Genomic DNA, 16,822 nt, shown 5'->3' with positions numbered 1-16,822 from the left:
AATTGATTTAAATGCCTTTATTTACAGGTGTATTTTAACTAATTAGAAAAATTTTCTGTTTTTCTTTTTAAAAAGATTTATTTATATTGCAAGGTAGGGGGGAACAGCGCCAGAGTTCTGTTTTCTGGTTTACTCCCTAAAGTGGCTGCAGTGGCTGAGTTGGGATGGTCTGAAGTCAGAAGCTGCTTCTGGGTCTCTATGCCAACACCTAAGATTATTTTAAAAATTAAAATGTTAAATCCTAAATTCCAAGGGCCAGTGGGTCAGTGTCCTTTTGTAGGTGCTGGGCTTTAGTGAATCAGATGTCATAGCTTAAAAGTCTGATAGCATCACTGTTCAGTTCTGTTGTTGGGTGTTTCTTAGGGAGAAGATTGAAAAATGATGTGGGGTTTTTTTTTTTTTTTGTGATTTTGTGAAAGTAGCCAGTTTCAAAGTGGCTTAAAAGTTTACCCTGGCATTCTTAGCCATCGTTCTGGAGTGAGTTGTGTTTTCAGTTAGCGCGTGGCCGAGGGGATTGCTGGTCTCGGGTACAGCTTTTCCTTGGGGGAAACCTGAGTCGCAGCACAAGATGTTCTAGGACGAGATTACCCAGCCTGTCTCTCGGACTTGGGTGAAACAAAATCCAGGGGCTGTGAATCTGAAACTGCCAGTAGGACTGAGTGTGGTTACTATTTAGGATGGAGTGTTGATATGAACAGTAGGACCAACAAGAATGTTAAAAGCACCCTCCCCTCCTGCTGCCGTTCCTTCTTCATTTTTAATTACTATCCAGACGATATTAGGGCTGTTACTCTGTCTGACAGAAATCTTGACAAGACCCTTGTTGGAAGGACTCTGTCGCCTTAACTGTTGAAATACTTTGTGGACTTTTCTGAATTTTTTACTTCAATAAAAACTTCAGAGTATAGATCTAAAACTCAGCGTTGATTGCCTTGCTTCCTAGTTCATAAAGCTTTATTATATCTTTTAAACATTTTTGTTTACTCTCAGGGCCCCAAGTTATGTTCCTTGAAATACACTTGAACTTGCAGCACTGAAGGAGAGGGGCTGGCATTGTGATGTAATGGATGACGCAGCTGCCTGTGAGACTAGCACCCCGGAGGGGGACTGGGTCGAGCCTAGGCTATTCCCTTCACTTCCCATGCGCCTTCCTCCAGCATGCCTGGGGACGTGGCTGAGCCAAGTGCTGGGGTCTGTGCGTCCGCACGAGAGACCCGGAGGACGGTCCTGGCTCCTGGCTTCAGCCTGACCAGCCCTGGCTGTGGTGGCCATTTGGGGAGTGAACTAGTGAGTGGGAGATCTCTCCCTCTCTCTCTGATTTTCAAATTAATAAATACATCGTTAATGTCTGTAGTTTCAGTTTTTAAGATTTATTTTACTTGCAAGAATTACAGAGCGCAACGGAGGTGGGAAGGCAGAGATTGCGATTTCCTATCCTGAATCACCCCCCAGGTGATTTCAATGGCCAGAGTTGGACTAATCTGAAGCCAGGAGCCAGGAGCTTCTTATGGATCTAACATGGGTGTAAGGGCTCAGGAATTTGAGCCATCCCCTAGTGCTTTCCTAGGCCATAAGCAGGGAGAGGGGTCAGAAATGAAGCAGTAGGGGGCCTGGCGTGGTAGCCTAGTGGCTAAAGTCCTCGCCTTGCATGCACCGAGATCCCATATGGGTGCTTGTTCTAATCCTGGCTGCTGCACTTCCCTTCCAGCTCCCTGCTTGGGGAGTGAACAGGTGGATGGAAGGTCTTTCTCTCTCTCCTCTGTAAAACTGACTTTCCAATAAAAAAGAAATCTTTGTTAAAAAATGAGAAGAAATGGAGCATTCGGGATTCATACTGGCACCTGTTTGGGATGCTGGCGCTACCGCTGTGCGTTGTGCCAGCCCCAGGCCTTTTCTAACAGTGATTCTGCGTTCTTCTCCCACACAGTCCCTCCAGCTAGCGTTCTGGTTCCTGTTGCTGTGGTGTTTAGTACTCCAAGTAACTCATCAAAGTGAGATTGTGCCGTATTTGTCTTTTTGTGACTAGCCTGTTTTACTTGACAAAATGGTCTCAGGGTTCGCCCGTATGGTCACATGTATCAGGATCTCCTTGTTCAGACTAAGGCTCCATTGTATGTGCAGCCTGCATAGGGCCTGTCCGTTCCCCCAGCCACGGGCCGTTGGATGGCTTCCACTGCGTGGGCACTGTCCCGAGCCTGCGTTCGTAGATGTGAGATGTGTTTTTAAAACCTTGATTTTCGTTCTTTTCAGAACTTAGTGGAACAGCTTGATTGGTCACAGAGTAATTCTAGTTTTAGAGTTTTGAAGACTTTTTTTTTTTTTTAAAGATTTGTTTATTTTATTGGAAAGGCAGGAAAGAGAGGAGGAAAGATAGAGAGGAACATCTTCTGTCCGATGGTACACTCCCCAAGCAGCCGCAACAGCTGGAGCTGAGCCAATCCAAAGCCAGGAGGCAGGAGCTCTTCCTGGTCTCCCGCACGGGTGCAGGGTCTCAAGGCTTTGGGCCGTCCTCGACTGCTTTCCCAGGCCCAAAACCCCTGCTGGACGGGAAGCGGGGCCGCTGGGGTTAGAACCTGCGCCCATATGGGATCCCGGCGCATGCAAGGCGAGGACTTTAACCACTACACTATTGTGCTGGGCCTGAGTTTTGAAGACTTTTTATATTGTATTCCACACATTGTCGTTTTCTTTTTTAATTGAGGGCAAGCTAAGGGTTAAAAATCACAAAATAGGTGTGGTACATTGTATTATTTCGCCTGTCTTGGCTAAGTTTAACTATGACAATGCAATGTGCTTTTAGTTTCTTTTTTTCTACTAGAAATATTAAGGAAATTTTTGTTGAGTGTGTACTGCTTATCAGTTTCAATTTGATATTTGCCAGTAAACAAACAAACAAACAAACAAAAATTCCTGCTCTTGTGGAACTTACCAACTGTGTTTTAGAAATATCTTTGCTGGAAATAGATTGTTAAACCAGAAATGTCAGAATTAACAGGTGAAGTGTGGGGCGGCAGGCCGGGCTGGCAAGGTGCAGGTGTTCCCTTTGGAAGGGCCGCGTCCAGAGGGCCTTGGCTGGGGGGTCAGAGCCCGACTTCCAGCTTCTCCTCTGGACTCCCCACTCTCATCCTTGCCTCCCCTCACTACTCTGCATAAAGCGTCTGTCTGTTGTTATGCCAGGCACTGTGCTAGCGTCACTCTGTACCAGCGACAGTCCTGTCCCCAGATTCATTGTCTTCCCAATTCCACATTTGCTGCCTTGAGCCAGCTGAACATTTCTGTCAGTTCAGACTATTTCCAAAGCCAAATTCATTATTGTTCTGCTCTGAATTTTCTCTTCGTCTCAGCAAGTAAAAATATTGTTTTTCTATTTTTAATTGACCCTTTTTTTTTTGATCATCCAAATATTTGATTCTTTCAGTGTGTCTTCAGTTCTGTTGCTCTAACTTCAGAATAGGCATACTCCTCATTTTGCCCTTGGGATTTTTCTTTTTGGAATATCTTTCTTTGCTTGGCAAGCTTCATGGTTAAAATATGGCTGAAAAAAAGTCACTTTGAATGTGTAAGCCAATCTCTACTTGTGTTTTATTTATTTATTTTTTCTTCCCCATCTGCTGGTTTACCCCTTGAACAGCCACCAGGGCTGGGCCGGGCCAGGCTTTTGCCATGAGTTTTGTTTTGTTTTTCAGTTTCTCCCTGCTGGTCACAGGCCTTTACAGGGAGCTGGATTGGAAGTAGAGCAGCCTGGACTCATGGGGGACGCTTGTTTGCAGGTGGTGGCTTAATGTGCCACTATACCACAAAGCCAGCCCCACTTCTGTTGTTGGGTAAATTTTTCTGTTCTCTGCGGAGGCCACTTGAGCAGTTTTTTAGAATAATTGTTCTGTGTCTCTGTATAAAAGTTTGTGAGAATAGTTTTGTTTTAAAAATGTATTTTTGAAAGGCAGAGTTCAGATTAGGGAAACAGAGAGATTTTCCATCTACCACTTTGCTCCCCACGTGACTGCTGCTATGACCTTAGCTGGGCCAGTCCATAGCCAGTGCCTTGCTCTTAGTCTCCTAGGGAGCAGGATCCCAAGGCCTTGGGCCCTCCTCTGCTGCTTCCCAGGCATATCAGTAGGGATTGGTAGTAGGCCAGCTCAGACTTGAACCAATGCCTCTATGACATGCTTGCACAGCAGGTAGCAGTCTAACGTGCTGTGCTGCTGTACCGATCCTGAGGGGTAAAAAAATTAGTTTGTGGGCATGGCATGGTAGCCTAGTGGATAAAGTCCTCTCCTTGCACACACCAGGATCCCATATCGGCACGTGTTCTAATCCCAGCAGCCCTGCTTCCCACCCAGTGCTCTGCTTGTGTGGCCTTGGAAAGCAGTCGAGGACGGCCCAAAGCCTTGGGACCTTGCACTTGTGTGGGAGACCCAGAAGAGGCTGCAGGCTCCTGGGTTCAGATTGGCTAAGCTCCAGCTGTTGCGACCGCTTGGGGAGTGAGTCATCAGACAGAAGATCTTCCTGTCTCTCCTCTCTGTATATCTGACTTTTCAATGAACATAAATAAATCTTTTAAAAAGTAGTTTACTTGAATGATAGAATTATGAATGGGTTGGAGGGAGTAAGGGAAGAAGGAAGAAAGAAAAAAATAGGGAAGGAGGAAGGGAGGGAGGGGGGAAAGCTGGTTAGAGAGAGAGAAAGAGAGATGGATCTTGCATCCTTTAGTTCATATTCCAATTGGCTATAATGAGCGACACTGATCCAGGCTGAAGCCAGGAGCCTGGCCCTCTATCCGGGTCTCCTCTGTGGGCAGCAGGGATTTAAGGTCTAGGGCATCTTCTGCTGCTTTCCCAGCCGCAGCAGCAGGGAGCTGCATTGGCAGCAGAGCCCCTGGGCTCCAGTGCTGCGCTGTGGGGTGCCAGCTGGGCACGCAGCGCCTCGGCTCACTGCATCTCAAGGCTGCCTCTGAGTCCACGTTCTTTGAAGACAGAAGTAACTTCTGTATTGTTCAGTTATCTCAGCGCTGCAAGATTGGGGGATTCATCGTTTTGTTTTTTGCTTTTATGTCTCTTCTCCCTTTGTGCCTGTAATTTCTGTTTGGAAATCTTGAGTACGTAGACAGTAGATCGTCATACTGTAACTGCATGTCAGAACTCTTTGTGTTTCTTTTTCTTCCTGGAATGTACTGGGAATGAGGACTAGGCTGAATCCCCTGATTCCCCAGCTTACACTAGAGTAGGTTGTGAAATACTGACCCTTGGGAATTATTTAGTTTTTGGAAAGGGTAAACGTTTCCAGAATTTTCTTCTTGTCTGTTTTTGTTGTTGTTGTTAAAGAAAATACTTTAAAAATTAAATTTTTTTGGTAGCCTTTTGTTTCATAGTGATTTTTTTTTCTTTAGGAATGTCAGGCATAGGAATGACTATACAAGTGTCTTATCATTTTTTTTTTTTTTAGATTTATTTTTGTTTGCAAAGCAGATATTAGGAGGAGAGAGAGAAAGTCTTGCATTCCTGGTTCACTCCTTAAATGGCCACAGTGGCCAGAGCTGAGCTGTTCTGAAGCTGGGAGCCAGGAGCTTCTTCCAGGTCTGCTGTGTGGGTTCAGAGTCCCAAGGACTTGGGCTGTTCTCTGCTGCTTTTCCAGGCTGGCAGCAGAGAGCTGAGACGGAAGTGGAGCGGCTGGCTGGACATGAGCTGGTGGCACAGGCCAGGCCGGCATGCCAGCCCTATTACCATGCTTCTTAAATAAACCATTCTGTGTGTCAGCTTGAAAGAGTTGATGAGAACATATTCTGTATAAAGATCAAAGCAATTTCTATATTTTTTGCAAGATAGTTATTGTCTTAGTGGTACATTAGGACTTTTCAGTGTTTGTTTTTGATAGTTTTTAGTTATTTTCTTAATGCATCCTCAATTTATAATTGGCCTCAGTTCATGAACTAGTTTTTTTTTTTTTTTTTAAGATTTATTTTTATTGCAGTCTGATACATAGAGAGGAGGGGAGAGACAGAGAGGAAGATCTTCGTCTAATGATTCACTCCCCAAGTGTCCACAATGGCCGATGCTGCACTGGTCCGAAGCCAGGAGCCAAGAACTTCCTTCAGGTCTCCCACATGGGTGCAGGGTCCCAAGACTTTTGGTTGTCCTCTACTGCCTCCCCAGGCCACAAGCAGGGAGCTAGATGTGAAGTGGAGCTGCTGGGATTAGAACCAGCGCCCATATGGGATCTCAGGGCCTTCAAGGTGAGGACTTTAGGTGCTGGGCCACCGTGAAGTGCCCCATGAGATGGTTTCTGTTACTTAACAGAAGCGAAGCACATCTCATAATGACCATCAGGATTGCTCCAGAAACCCCTCAAAACAAACTAACAAGTAAACAAACAAACAAAAAAACCTAGAATAGATGGAGAACAGTAAGGAAAACTTAGAAACAGGAAATGGGCAGTGGGGATGCACTTATAATTCACTGGGTGGGACACGAAGATTAGTTACTCCTCACTAGGGTATTGAAGATTTCTCTGCACACCCCTCCTAAAACCGTTCACCTAAACTGTTGGCATATGTCTTGTTACAGTTATAGAGTTAGACTACCCGAAAAACAGCCACGTTCTGCAAAATCATGCTTCAACGCTATGAACTGCTAAATACTAAAATTAAAATAGACCTGAGACAGCTGAATAGTAATCTATAGCCATTTTAAGGTGTATAGAACCCAGCTGTATATAAACTAATAATTGTAATGTCAATGTAGAAGTCATAGGATGTGGTTCAGAACTTGTACTCTTTGTTTGTTTTTTCTCTCTCTCTTTGAACATGCTGGTTACACAATACCATGTCAACTAATTCCATTACGTTATAAATTGTTACTGATGTAATGTCGGGGCTTTTAATTGATTGGGATGATACTCTGTCAGCTGTACCTTCAGACCAGAGACTGTCTCCCCATGAAACTGTTGAACTTCTCTGGACAATAAGATGCTGGACTCTATGCTTTGTAGATGCTTGCAAGGAAAAAAATCTCAACTGAATTTGACCTGTGGTAATGCAACAAGATGGAAGAATCCACCATGGGGCGGGGGAGTGGATTTTGGGGAGGGGAGGGGAGAATCTCAGTGCCTGTAAAACTGTGTCGCATGATGCAATGTAATCAATAAAAAAAAAAAAAAGAAAAAAGAAAAAAAAGGCGAAGCACAACACAATTTCTGTGTTTTGTTTTTTGCCCTGTACCATATGTATGTATATATGTTATATACTTACACATATAAAGTAGTTTTTGCTTCGTAGTAAGAATGAGCAGTAAGAAGACAAGAAAAGGCTTGAACAAGTGTGAAGTAATAAGCAGGTAATAAACCTTGACGTGCAGGGTAGAAGTTTAGCCTGGTCAGAGGTGCTGTTTCGTTTTCCCAGGACTCTTCGTTAAGAACTGAGGCGTGCTGGAAAAGAACAAGCAAGCGAAAGCAGTGCTCGTGCGTCATTCACGTGGCTGTCTCAGTGTACTCACGGCTGAATGTATGGTGTCACATTTCCAACTATTTCGTTGTCTTGAGAATTCAGAAGCATCTTTAAGATAATCCCATTTCCCTACAAGATCATAATCGCTCCCTAGGGGTGTTAAAGATTTCTTACCCAGGTTTAGGAAACAAAATTTAATGATGAATAAGGGTTTTTTCTTAGTAGTGAGTCTTAAAACGCAAAATCCTAGCAATTCTTTGAAAACTCAAAGAGTTGTTTAATTAATGCTGTTTTAATCGGGTTCATTGAGCCCTCTATAGTGCACAGCTAATGTGTGATGATCTGGGTTTTAGATTGTGTGTTTACTGCCGATTTACTGCTCGTTTGGAACTCTGCCTCTAAGTGAAAAGTATTGAATAGAAGGAGATGCAAATTATGTTTAAAATCTAACCCCTTTTTAACTAAAAATATAGAGAAGGAGGTTGAAACTCTGTTAATAATTTTGAGTTACTGGCCTTGTCATGTATGATACAGGTTTATTGTGAGCTTCTAGGCCATTTTACATTTTAGATTGTTTTGAAAAACAAAGAGGTTATACCATGATAAAACTAGCGATAAAAATGCACATTGAAATATTTCAGATTCTTTTTTGAAATTATGGCATAATGCACTTAATGTAAGATGTACCATTTTAACTATTTAAAGTGTGCAGTTCATTGGCATTATGCGTATTCCCAGTACTTTTTTTAACCATCACCACTGTTTGGTTCCAGAATTTTAACATCATCCACCATAATACCTTGATACCCATTAGGTAGTAATTTGCATTTCTCCCCTTCCTCCAGGTTCTGGAAATCTAGATTATGGTTTTTCTGTCGTAGGTTTTCGAATAAATGGAGTCTCACCGGTTTTTGTCTTTTAGTGTCTGTTTTTTAGCATATCTGAGAATGTTTATGGCTTCACAGTATTCCAGTGCATCTGTATGTCAACTTTTATTCCATTTCATAGTAAGTGTTCTGCTTGTCCATTCATCTGTTGATGTATATTTGGGTTGCTTCTACCTTTGGGTGTTGTGAATATTTCCTTGTACTTCTTTTGCACACTAGGAAAGTGGCAACTTAAACCCACCCTGTGCCACAGTGCCCTGCATAAAGGCTGTTTTTTAAACACAGAAATTTGTAAGTTTGGAAAATACATTTCTAGTTAAACCATGACCTTATTTTTTTCTGAGGAAAATTTAGACTTATGTACAGACAATAGTTCGTTTCTATTTCTAGTCAGGCAGTCAGTCATGGGTGAATATATAAAGCCTATGGGCCTGGTTTTGGAGTCTTTTCCTTGATGTATCAACTTTGAGACTGAGCAACCTGTTAAGTGGGGGCTCAGTTACAGAGGCAAGGTGTTGGATCCTCAAGATTTGCATGATAAATAAATGAGATAGTGGGCACTTGACTTTCAAAAATATTTGACACTCTTTTACTTTACAGCCTAGATAAGTTAATTTTTTTGCATTTTCAAAAAGTTTATTTTTGATGATGTTTACATATTTGAGGAAAGGATGCAGACCAGTATGGACCACTGGTTAGGGTGGGGAGTTCAGGCACGGGGAAGTGGATGGCATCGTCGTTTCCAGTTCTCTTTTTCTCCTGGTGTCTGGCGGGATAGAGAAGGAGAGCAGCTGCGCCCAGCATCCTCACCGCATCCTCACCGCATCCTCACCGCACCGGTACTCAGGGATGAGGGACAACCATCCAAAGTGGAGCATGCTCCGAGGGGACTGCCCAAGTGGTTTCTATCGTTCTAAAATGCTGTTGATTTTGTTGCTCCAAGGATGAGGAAATTCTTCCAAGGTCCTTTGGCTGACATACCTACCTTAGAGTCTCCAGATGCTTGCTTTCAGTGCTTGCTGGGAGAGTTGTCCAGTATGTGCTGCCCTCCATGCTTTGCTATGATATTAGATGCCCTCTGCAGTCACCAGTAAGCTGCCGTATACTGTGTGCATCTGGGCATGCCGTCTACTGCAGTGGCTTCAGCAACTGAGGAGACCCAGTTCTGACGCATGCATTGCATGGTCAAACCACAGATCCAGTGATTTTCCCCATAGTTGGAGTCCTGAGTCCAGGATGCATTTGGGGGTTCCCCAAAGTAACTTATCTAATGTGACCCCAGTCCTGACTTGTGTATGCCAGCCAATACAGGGTCAGGCTCAGTCTGTCACCCACAGAGCCTACACACACATTGGTGTTTGCAGTTGCTAGATCATTTCTGTCCCAGACCCGTCTCTTACGTGAACCAGTGGATGGTGTAGGCCAGCCCATCCTTGCCCACCACACAGTCAGCCCTCATGTATACCTGAGGGTACTGTAGCCCAACTGGGGAGACTCCCACGAACTCCCACCAGGCCAGCCCCCAGCCCTGGTTCGTGTGCGTGGTGACAGTGTATGCAGCGAACTGTCTGGTGTGTCCCGCATCCTGTTCAGCTTTTGTACTTACCAATGGGTGCTGTAGCCTAGCTCAGCCCAACCGACCCCACTTACACTGGCAGGTGCTACCGCCTCTCCAGCCAGGTCCACCCCCCTGGTTCTCATGCTCGCTGGTGGGAGCTGCAGCCCATCAGAGGGGTACCACAGTTTCCCTTGTGGGCCCACTCAGTCCTGGATCTTACACTCTCCAGATGGTTCTGAAGTTTAGCTTGAAAGGACTTGCCCCTATTCCCAGCACTTGCCAGCTAATGCTGTGGGAAAGCCTGACCAGCCCCCTGCTGTGGCTCATGCCTACAGCAGTGGATACAGTCTGTTAGCCCAGTGTGGCTCTCCCACTAACCCAGCTCACATGCAGGCCAATGGGTGTGGTAGCCCTGTCTATCCTGGTCAGCCCGCAGTGCCAGATCTCATGCTCACCAGCGGGAACAGACCCAAAAGGGGAGTCCTCACTGCTCCCCTGTTGGGCTCACTGTTCCACCCACCCCCCACCCTGAACCAGGTGTTGTGTGTGCTGGTGGATGCTGTGACCCATCTGGCATGATCCGACTCACCTTGGCATTAGTGGCAGATGCTGTAGCATGGCCCAACCTGGTCTGCTCCCTAGTTCCAGCTAGGTGGGTGGGTCCTGCAGCCTAACCCAACCTTTGTACTTGCTATTAATTGGTAATTTTTTAAAGATTTATTTATTTTTATTTGAAAGGCAGGTGTACAGAGAGGAGAGATAGAAAGATCTTTCTGCTTGTTCACCCCCCAAGATGCCCTAATGTATGGAGCTGAGCCAGTTTGAAGCCAGGAGCTAGAAGCTTCTGCATCTTCCATGTAGGGTGCAGGGTCCCAAGGCTTTAAGCCATCTTCTACTACTTTCCCAGGCCACAAGCAGGAAACTGCAAGGGAAGTGCAGCAGCCAGGATGTGAACCGATGCCCATATGGGATCCCAGTGCTTGCAAGGTGAGGATTTAGCCACTAGGCTGTTGCACTGGGGTCTGATTGGTAGATTTTCTGCTGAATTAGGTTTCAAATTTTGATCTTTTCCCTCTGAAGTTGGTAACAACAGCATACTGGCTGTTGTGCTTGATTTTAGCCAAATGGCTATGGAGAGATGTATGCTGGCTATTAACAGCGTTACTCTTGCCTCCTCCATGTTGATACTTAGAATTTAAGGTTTGGGGCTTAGCCTGGTAACCTGGTGGCTAAAGTCCTCACCTTGCACCTGCGTGGATCTCATGTTGATGCTGGCTTGTGTTCCAGCTGTTCCACTTCCCATCCAGTTCCCTGATTGTGGCCTGGGAAAGCAGTCGAGGACGGCTCAAGGCCTTGGGACCTTGCACCCATGTGGGAGACCTGGAAGAAGCTCCTGGCTTTGGATTGGCTCAGCTCCAGGTGTTACAGCCACTTGGGGAGTGAACCAACGGAAAAAAGATCTTTATTTCTCCCTTTCTCTGTAAATCTGCCTTTCCAAGAAAAATAAATCAATCTTAAAAACAAAAAAAGGAAAAGAATTTAAGATTTAATCAGTTACTTAAAATATTTGCACATGCTGGATTCACAGGCTTTTCAGAGCTCCTGCTGTTCTATTTTGCATTTTAAAGCAGGAAAGAGACTAAATGGAACATTATTATTTGGTTGTGGTGTTATTCCCTCCTACCTTAAAGTTTTAGTGTTCTGTGTGTTTTAATATGATTTAACCCCTTATATTGAGCCGGTAAAGCTCTGTGTCCTTTCTTGTGTTAAAGAAAACTAAAGCCATATTTCTTTCCATCCCCAGGGTATTTGGGTCCCCATTTCCCCTTTACTTTTTCTGTTGAAGATCAGAGTCTGTGCCCAAGAGCATACAATACTGCATAGGTAATTAAATGAGTTCTCTGGTTTGTGCTGTCTCCCTCTTCATCCTCCTCGTTTTGGTGGCGGATGGATTCTGCCAACTGGAGCTGTCTGGCAACTTCACGCATGTTTATTGATGGAGTGATTGTGTTTCAGACAGATTTTCTTTTGCATTGTGTGAAGAATCTGTTTTGGATATTTTTCTCTGTGGTGATCTTGGACCGAGTTTTTAGAACGGTTCATGTTACTTTTGGGGAAGCATTTTTGTAAAAAAAAAAAAAAAAATTAAAATTGATAGTTGTGTTAATTAGTAACAGTGGAAAGTTCACCTCTGTGTTTAACAGACTCTCTGCCGTTGTATCTTTGCTTGTCGTGTCAGAAACAGTAGGTAGTGGGTGCACAGGAAACCATAACATACAGTGGTGGGTCACCCCGCTTTGGGGGCTTCCTGGAGGAGGTCAGCGTTGCTGGCCTGTGTTTGAAAAAGGAGAAAGTTAGCCAAACGAGAGCAGAAGTGAGTACATTGTGGTGGGCATCTAGAGGCAGGAGGGAGCTGGTGCCTTGACAACGCTGGAATTCAGTGTGTCTGAAAACATGACCACTTGGTGAAGAGATTGAGGTTGAGTGCCATGTGTGGCACACTAAGAAATTTTTACCCCATTTTCAAGACTCTGAGAAGGATCTTTAAGTGCAGGTGGGATGTTTCAAGTAAATTAAGTGTTTTAAACATTATGAAAATTTACGGGCCAGCTTTGTGATGTGCAGGGTAAGCTACTGCCTGCAGTGCTGGCCACCTATGTGAGCACTGGTCCGGGTTCTCTCTGGTCCACATACTGTCCTGATGACCTGGGGAGACAGTGGGAGATGATCTGACTATTTGGGGCCCTGCCACCCATGGTTGTTGCTATGTAGATAGGATACCTGACATAGTTACAGCAATAGAGATATTATGTGTTACTAGCCATTTTGCTATGGGATCAGGGACCAGTACTGTGGTGTAGTAGACCAAGTGCCGCCTGCAGCATCCGCACCTCATATGGGCAGTGGTTGAGTTCAACTGCTCTACTTCCAATCCAGATCCTTGCTGACATGCCTGGGAAAGCAGTGGAAGGTGGCCTGTGTCCATGTGGGCAACTTGCCAGAAGCTCTGGCTCTGGGCTGCTCAGAGGCCCCAGCCCCAGGCATTTGGCCAGTTGGCAATGAACAGGAGATGGAAGATCTTTGTCTTTTCATGAGAGTCTCTCTGTAACTCTACCTTCTGAATAAATAAATAAACCTTTAAGGAAAAATCCTTAAGCCAGAATCTTTTTTTTTTTTAATATAGATTTCATTTAGATTTTTTCCAATAGATTTATTTTTGATGATGTTGAGGTAGTTGAGTGGATGTCCCTGTGAACCACTGATTAGGGTGGGAAGGGTCAGGGGACAGGGTAAAGGATGACACAACTGCTGCCAGTCTGCCTTTCTGTTCTTCCTGTATTTCGGGGAGAGAGCAGAGGGCTGCTCACAGCAGCCTGCCCACACCGGCACCCAAGGAGGTCTTCCTAGGGTCCCCGCTGGGGGGCTTGTTCCGAGGTAAACCAGAATCCTGACGGTCCTGCTTCTCAGCGTCAGCTTCCTGCTGTTTCCAGCCACTCCTGAGGTCATAATGTGACGTGACGTTTGATCTTTCAGTCTAGATGATTTTTAAACTTACTTCCTCAATAAAGTAGGATTTATTTTAAATGCTCATTGTTTTAGACTTATAGACAAAGTTCTTCATTTCAGAATAAAGCCAAGTGTGGTACGTTTTTGTTCAGCTATTTGTATAGCTGGATGCATATATTTCTAGTCTAGGCATTGGGATCCTGCGTTCATTTCTGGTTTCTGGTTTCCTCTTCTGTAAAAAGGAGGTGTCAAAGCTCTTGCCTTAGGACAGGGTTGGCAACCTATAGCTAGCTCTCAGTGAGGCACTCCATCTACTGTTCTGTCTGAATTTGTGTGATTTATGAGCTAGTACTGGTTTTTTTTTTTTTTTGTATAAAAGTAACTAATATATGAATGGAAATTATGAATGGCAAGTTGTGTGTTAATACATAAAGTTTCATAAAAAAACAACCATCTTCATACATTTGCATATTGTTCATGGACACTTTTAGGCTGTAATAGGTATTTTGTAGAGAAGATCTTCTATTGCCTGCAAAACCTAAAGTATTTACCACCTGGTCTTTTTTTTTTTTTTAAGATTTATTTTTATTGAAAAGGCAGATATACAGAGAGGAGGAAAGACAGAGAGGAAGATCTTCCAATAGATGGTTCACTCCCCAAGCAGCCGCAACAGCCGGAGCTGAGCCAATCCGAAGCCAGGAGCCAGGAGCTCCTCCTGGTCTCGATGTGGGTGCAGAGTCCCAAAGCTTTGGGCCGTCCTAGACTGCCTTCCCAGGCCACAGGCAGGGAGCTGGATGTGAAATGGAGCTGCCGGGATTAGAACCAGCGCCCATATGGGTTCCTGGTGCATTCAAGGCTAGGACTTCAGCCGCTAGGCCACGGCGCCAGGCTCCAGGTACTCTTGACAGGGAATGTGAGGACTGTCACTGCCAAGGCTGAATGTCTTCTCCCCATTCAGTCTATTTTTTTAGCAAACGGAGGGTGTGTGGTGTGGTAGACACTATTGTGGGTAAATAGGATGGACACATTTTGGCACTTCAGGGGTGATAGTTGTGGAAAGACAGGATAACAGGGAAAAGAACTTGAGAACGATCAAGCCTGTGAAGGAAACAGTGAAAGGGGACTTTCCACCTGAGAGCTGCAGAGTGGGTAGCTAGGGGCCCTGCTCTCTGTTCTGCTGGTCAGATGGGCATGAAGAGGATCAAACGGATAGTGAGGTTAAGGTGTTTCCCAACTTGAGTTTGGAGTGCTTGGCAGGGACAAAACTTGAAAAGCCTTGTGGAGATTTGGTAAACATTTGGTTTTGCTTTACACAAGGAGTAAAGTGGGGGGATTTTAGCAAGGGAGTGACGTAGCGTTTCTGTGCAGGGGCGATTGGCTCATGGGGTGAGTAACAGAAGCTGCAATAGGAGACGGAGGACGGGGTGCCTGGCTAGGGGATGGAGCAGTCGAGGGCCGCAGGGGGCGTGACTGGCCCCAAGGTGGCCCGGCAAGGGAGTGGACGTGGAGAGAGGAAGGTGTTGGAGGAATCCGCAGGATTTGCCAAGTTGGTGAATGGGAATTTGGGAAGAGGGAGGAGTGTCTTCAGCAGAAGTGCTGTGTATTGCCAACATCTTGTCGGTCTCTGCAGCAGCAAGTTGCAGAATAGAATACTACTTGGAAAAGTAGGAAGCCTTCCATCAGTAAATGGAAAACAGGCAAATAAACAGTGCTATGATTTGCACTTGATCTTGGCCAAAAAGGCCGAGAAGCGATAGTGCTGTGCTTAATCTAGTGCCCAACCAACAGGCTTAAAATACTGAGATACCTGCAGGACATCCATAGTTTGCTTTTTGGGACAATAACTTGTTAGACGTCGAAAAATCTTGAGTACTATAAAATATAATTGTCAGATTTGATAGGATGACTGTGCTTGCCACGAAGCGATTTTTTTTTTAGAGTTAGCATTATTTATTCCAAGTGAAAATATTTTTAAAATAGACCCAGACCTTTGGCAAAAAGTGAATATAGTACATAGAATAGTAATAGTGAAAAGGAAGGGGATAGGTTGAGACTTTTTGAAAAATTGAGGGCCCAGTGTGGTTAGCCTGGTGGCTAAAGTCCTTGCCTTGCATGCCTGGGATCTGACATGGGTGCTGGTTCGTATCCTTGCTGTTCCACTTCCCATTCTGCTCCCTGCTTGTGGCCTGGGGAGGCAGTAGAGGACAGCCCAAAGTGTTGGAGACCTGGGAAGAAGCTCCTGGCTCCTGGCTTCGGATTGGCTCAGTTCTGGCCGTTATGGCTGTTTGGGGAGTGAGTCAGTGGACGGAAGATCTTTCTGTCTGTCCTCCTCTCTCTATATCTGACTTTCTGGTAAAAATAAATAAAATCTTTTTTTAAAAAAAAGTTGAGCCTTCTCGATCAGAAAGGAACTGACTCACGCATCCCAAATCCGACTGTTTGCTGTTTGGTTTCTGATCCAGCTCACTGCTGTTGTGCGTGGGAAAGCAGCAGCAGGTGGCCCAAGTGCTGGGGCCCTGCGGCCATGTGGGAGCCGTGGATGAAGTTCCTGGCTCTTGATGCAGCCCTGTTATTCCTTAGGCCATTTGGCCATTTGGGACTGAACCAGCAGATAGAAGAACTAATTCTATATCTCTTCTCCCCACCCACCTTTCTATATCGCTTCTGCACCCCCTCCTGTTTTTCTGTAGCTTGTCCTTTCAAATAAGTACAGGCTTTTATAAAAATGATGCATGAACAAAGTAAATATTTACCAGGAAAAAAAAGTTATAGAGAGGGGACCAAATTCTGGGGTTGAACACTATAATACTTAAAAGTTTCATTGGAGAGGCCAGTAATAGATTTAATGAATCTGAGCAAAAAATGAAATGAGCAAAGCCTGAGGGACTAACCAAGCATGGTTCAGGAGAAGAGAAGGGAGCAGAGATGACTTCAATAAATGGCCACACAGAAGACCCCTGAATTTGGCAAGAGCAGTTCAGTGAACTCTTAAATAATATAGACTCAGAAACCTGTGCTAGGACTAATAAACTGTTGAAAACCAGAGACAGTTTTGTAAGAATGGAAGGGTATTCATCAGAAACTTTGAAAGGCCAAAGGCAGTTGGTTGATAAAAAGTGCTGGAAAGGAAATAGAATACTACCTCAGGATGCATAAATCTTTCACCTTTTCCTGAAGATTTCCATCGAGAGAAAATGGAATACTAACCTAAAATTTTATGTTTGTCCTGTAAAAATGAGAGAGAAATCAGGTCATTCCGAGCTTAAAGCTAAAGCAGTTCATTTGCTACCTTTTAAGAAGTGGTAAAGGGGGCCTGTTGCAGTCTCTGGGAGTTAAGCTGCCACCTGCAGTTCTGGCTTCTGTACCTCTGACCCAGCACCCTGCTCTTGGCTGGGGAGACAGTGGAGGATGGTCCACACTGGGCCCTGTACC

At 44.8% G+C, this 16,822-nt stretch overlaps 1 protein-coding gene across 4 annotated transcripts in view; it reads left to right on the top strand.

Annotated features, from left to right (window-relative positions):
- Positions 1–16,822, top strand: part of ADIPOR2 (adiponectin receptor 2) — a 55,154-nt gene that overhangs the window by 16,152 nt on the left and 22,180 nt on the right. The window contains exons 1-4 of one of the 4 annotated variants that reach the window (XM_040972183.1): positions 6,993–7,025; positions 7,394–7,495; positions 8,361–8,445; positions 11,688–11,767. The exons of the other annotated variants lie outside the window; for them this stretch is intronic. The gene's annotated coding sequence lies outside the window, so the exon portion shown is untranslated. Of the gene's footprint in view, positions 1–6,992; positions 7,026–7,393; positions 7,496–8,360; positions 8,446–11,687; positions 11,768–16,822 lie in introns of those variants that run through there. 4 annotated transcript variants of the gene reach the window in all.

The sequence above is a fragment of the Ochotona curzoniae genome, unplaced genomic scaffold, assembly GCF_017591425.1.
Source record: "Ochotona curzoniae isolate NIBS_2020 unplaced genomic scaffold, NIBS_Ocur_1.0 contig_2235, whole genome shotgun sequence".
Taxonomy (NCBI): Eukaryota; Metazoa; Chordata; class Mammalia; order Lagomorpha; family Ochotonidae; genus Ochotona; species Ochotona curzoniae.
The sequence above is the reverse complement of the archived record's forward strand: the minus strand, read 5'-3'. Positions and strand labels throughout refer to the sequence as shown.